Source organism: Lolium rigidum, chromosome 1 (genome assembly GCF_022539505.1).
Source record: "Lolium rigidum isolate FL_2022 chromosome 1, APGP_CSIRO_Lrig_0.1, whole genome shotgun sequence".
Classification (NCBI taxonomy): Eukaryota; Viridiplantae; Streptophyta; class Magnoliopsida; order Poales; family Poaceae; genus Lolium; species Lolium rigidum.
The window spans coordinates 35,038,356-35,043,479 of record NC_061508.1 but is presented as its reverse complement, the minus strand read 5'-3'; positions in this window follow the sequence as shown (position 1 = coordinate 35,043,479).

Genomic DNA, 5,124 nt, shown 5'->3' with positions numbered 1-5,124 from the left:
TATGATACAGGTGAGCTAGCTCGATCGGCGATAATAGGTAAATCTACTGCCCTTCCGTTTCGTATTAGTCGTCGCATATCCAGAATATCCACATAATGGTTGGCAACATGAAAGATAATAACATAGAGTAGTAACACGTGCATGTTACTAGCCTATATTAATTTTCACTATGACTAGTCTAAAAGAGTACGAAACATAGAGACTCCCACCTAACTAAAATTCAGGTCGGCAACCATAAAACTTTTGTACCCAGACAAAGCTCTAGATTCTTATTGTCGCCCGACGGAGCACGCACACGGGTGCGTTTTGGAAGCTACCGCAAGCAGCCAAGCAAGAGGACAAGCAGGGTTCACATGCTCAATTCGTCGGCCGATCGACGTTGCGGTATCAGTTTTGCAAGGTAGATCAAGCAGCGTCTCGTTTTAATAAGGGCATCTCCAGTGGCGCGACGCAAACGGACGACGATCGTTTGTGTCCGCCGTGACCGAAAATGCGTCGTGCACCACCTCCAGCGGCGCGACGCAAAGTGACCGGGCCGTTCGCAGAGACGCAAACCTGGCCCAAATATGCGGCAGGTTTGCGTCTCGGCGGACGCTGCGCGGACGCGCAAAGTGTCCGCTCGGTCCTCGCACGGGCCCGCCTCGGCGCGGCACAACCGCTTCGTCTTCGGCCATTACTTCGGGCGGCGCGCGCGCAGCCTTCGTAGGGCCGCGTTAATGGCGTGCCTCGGCTTCCGCGAGCGTGCGCAGCTAGTAGACGTTGCACCGGGCAGGCCATTGAAGGCGATATGGCGTCGGAGCCTTTTAAATGGACGCCGCTAGGCGTCCATTTCGACGACCAAACCATTGCCAAATCCCACAGTATCCACCCCACCGACGCCATGGGAAAGAAATGCCGGCCTTTCCGCAAGACGAAGAACGACCGGGAGGCAAGCGGCTCGCGTTCCGGCAAGAAGGCAAGGGTCGGCCGGCACGTCCGAGTTGAGCTCGCGCGGCGGCCTATGGGAGGAAAACCGGCTCGTGCCATGGCCGGACGCGAACTTGCCGGGGAGGGGCCGGTACTCGAACTCGCGGCGCGTGCCGGTCCCCCGTGCCGCGCGAGGGCCGAGAGCGGCGGGACGAGGTGCGAGGCCGCCGAGCGATCTTGCCGCTGGATCTGCGGGAGGATGAGGCGTACGCGCTGAACTCCTACAACTGGATTTCATTCGGGACGTGGGAGTTCGACGCGCGCCGCCGCGCTGGCTACCTCGGCGACGTCGACTTCTTCGAACGAGAGATCGCCGCAGAAGAAGAAGAGAACGACCAGGAGGACGCGGACGACGAGGAGCACGCGGACGAGGACGTCGACATGGTCGACTACGACCACGACGACGGCGGGCCGGCGTGGGATCCGGAGACCCAGCCGCCGGACCTTTCCGAGGATGAGGCCATTGCCATGGCACTGGCCAACAGCGCGCAGGACGAGCTCAACGAGCTCGCTTTGTGGGATGGGCTCGCAATCCGACCGCGGGAGTCGGCGCTCGCGCGAGTGAGGCCGGCGACTCCTCCGGCTACGCCGACGCGTTCCAACGACCGCGCTCCGCCTCGCCGCTCCGGCGTGGGATACCTGGCCACGGCCTCCTCGCCCATGCGGCGGTACCTCCTCCACCGCCGGCGTACGAGCTTCCATGGCCGACGCCGGAGTTCATTAACCTCGTCGACGACGACGACTCGCAGGGCAGCGAAGCAACTTTTAGGCTTTTTTATGTAAATTATGGTTGCATGAATGAAAAAAAAAATTTATGCGTCGCGCCGCTGGAGCCACCCCCGACGCATACGGACGCCCGGACGATTTCGACCATTTCGGCCGATGCAAACGGACACGACGCGTCCGTTTCAACATCCGAAATGCGTCGCGCGGCTGGAGATGCCCTAACAGGTGAAAGCGAGCTGCCGTAACCGTACCCGTCCTGTCCAGGCCGGACGGATCGCTGGCGAGAAACACTGGCACACCGGTCGTACGTGCACGTAACAGTACTGCTCCCTAGCTAGCTATACAAGTAGGAGTACGACGCATGCATATATATACACGCAAAACGTGCAAGATCGATCGATGGTACGTACGTACGCTGCGACGCGCCGATGCGGTTAGACCATTATTTTCTTACGTTCTTCACCATCTGAACTCAGCCAGATTTTCTTTCGGTCTATATTTTCGAAATCTCACAGGTAACTGGTTTTGTGGATACCCACCGTTTAATGAACTAACCGCCGGTATTCACCAAAAAAATTGTGTAATTTACTCAAATTAAGAGAATTTCGATAAATTCTAGGTAAATTATAAATTTTGTTTGAAGAATCTCAGATGATATTTGAACTGGTATTTCCGGTATGCAATAATACCGGTCCCCACCTACATTTTTCTGAAAACGACAAAAGAAAACATGTTGAACTCAGCATATAACGCTGGCATTGTTAACGCATGAGGTGTGAATAAGGTCTGGAAATCATGTGCATTGGCGGCCGGAAATCGTTGTAGAACGACGAACATACTACAAAGCCGCGTATTCCACATCCGACTTCATCCTTGTGATCAATTGTCGGAGACACTGTAGCATCTGTGGTTCCGCGCGAGGTATATATATATAGTCTCGAATCTTCGTGTTATGGGTTAGGCTGAAATGGATACCATAGGTCGAGTCCCAATTGATACAATGGTGCGTTACCAAGACGACGAGCATGAAAGAGAAGCGAGACTTGTGGACGGCGATAACCCTAGTTTTCTACTGGTTTCTAGAGCACTGTAACAATGTGGTTCTTTTAAAGCCGAGAGGCCTTCGGCATGACTATGATGCAGTGGATTAGGTTAGAGTTCGAGGCATGAAACATATAGGGTCTATTTCAAGGAGAGGTGTTTGGCTTCCCGTCTCTGCACGAACTTTTTTTTGTGAAATTCCATCGATCTAGTAATAATCATCAAGAGTAGTACAAGAGTAGTTCAAAGAGTTCTAAAAATAAAAGAAATTACATACATTCATTGGACCACCTAGCGACGACTACAAACAATAGCACGAGCCAAAGGCGCGCCGCCGTCCTCGCCCCGTCACCGGAGCCGGGCAAACCTTGTCGAACTGGAGTTTGTTGTAGTAGACGAGGTGAAGTCGTCGTGGTAAGGCCCAAAAGGACCAGCGCACCAGACAATCAACCATAGCCAACGATGATAGCCGTAGATTGATCTGAAACCACACCAACAAACACAAAAGCCAAACAAATCCCGCGAGGTTTCTCAAACACACGACTCCACATGTCCTCCATCAGTGCTAGATGCACCATCGAAGCGAGGATAGGACGGGAAGAATCTTGTTCTCACTTCAGATTGTAGCCACCACCTCACCATCCCAAAAGACACTTAAAACAAGCTAAACAAAAAATAGAAACCCTCCCACCGAACGAGAAGCCGTGGTCCGCCACAGCACCAAACCCCCAAGGACAACAGAAGCGGGCTGGACCGGCAGCGTCGCCGGCCAGGGACGAAAAACCTAGATGGGTTTTAGATTGGGAGAGGGAGAGTAGGTGTTAGAATCGGGATCTGTCAGGAACCTAGCCGGTTGACAGCGTTGTAAATTTTGCCTCTTTTATTTATGATGCCTCTAAGCTAGCTACCAGCTTCTCGATATCGATATACATCGACCAAGATAGATTTGCGTTATAGTTTAACGGTTAAAGCGGGAGTACGATGAGAAATCCCTACGCCATTCCTTAGCACCAGCTAGCTAGCTAACGTATACGTCCAAGCAGATATCGATGGACTACGCTCGATCCGTATGTACGTGCAGCAACCAACAAAATAGACCGATCGAGAACGATGGCTTCGACCTCGAGATGAGAGATCGCGTAATCTTGGTCCAGGCCCACCGCGGGCACGGCAATCAATTTACCAGTGCGACTCTCGTCGCGGCAGGGCCAATAAACGCGACGACGATCTGCCGATAGAAAATCAGGTTGGTGTTAACCCCGCCGGCGCCGACTACCCTGCGCCGTGCGAGTTTGCGTCGGGGGATTCTGCAGCTTGTCAACTTCTACAGACTCTGTCTAATTCTATCCATTTCATCATGACTCCACTTGTCGCCGATGCCTACGCGATGCAAGAGAATTAGATTGCAATTTCTATTCTCACGTTCAGATGATTAACTGCAGTCCAGCTAGATAATTAAGCTGATGTGTGCTCTGCTGCTGTACTTGCTACTAGCCGCGGCCGCTTGAGAAGATCTGCCTGATGGCTCGAGCTACTTTAAGATGTTCTACGCCATTCTACCAAGTTCTTCACAGAAAATTAAACTTGTTTTCTAGAAATTTTTGAAAAGTGCTTTTGGCTCCCGAGCTCCAGAGCTCTCGTCATTTTTAAAAAATTAATTTTTTTTATTAATTATTAAAAAATCTGAAAAATAATTCTGTAGATTGTCAGTCGTACATCTCATAATCATGGAAAATCTCATCCCAAAATTCTTTTTTACTTTATGCTAGACAAAAAATAATAAAATCTGACATGTTTTTCGAGATTTGAAATGACTACTTAGATCTGTACTTTTGTCTTCTTTGTTTAGCTTAAAATATAAAGTATTTGAAGTTCATATTTAGCTCGTTTGTGGAATACATTATTGGCTATATCCAGATTTTGTTTTCAGAATTTTTTTGAAACTCAAAAATATGATTTTTGATTTATTTGAAAAACGAGATCACTGGTGCCCATGCGCACCAAATCTCTGTCGAGAAATTTCAATCTATTATAGAAGTTTAAAAGAAATAGAAAGCACCCTAAACATAATAAAAATTATATCAAGGTCCTTGGACCATCTAACGACCGCTACCGCCGTCAAAACGAGCAGTCGACGTTCCACTGTCGCCGCCCTCCTACCGAAGCCGGCTTGATGTTGTTGTTGACAGCCGAGAAATCTTAGTGACTCTAAGGACCAACACCCCAAAGGTGAAGTCATCAGGTTGAACCCTTCAATTGATATGAATCTTCTGACACTAAACATGTAACACACGTAGACTGGACGAGATCCACCGCTTTATTGAAATAGCGACTAGAAGATTTTCCACTCTCGTCAACGCCGTTGGCGAGATCACCACCATCGAGGTTGAA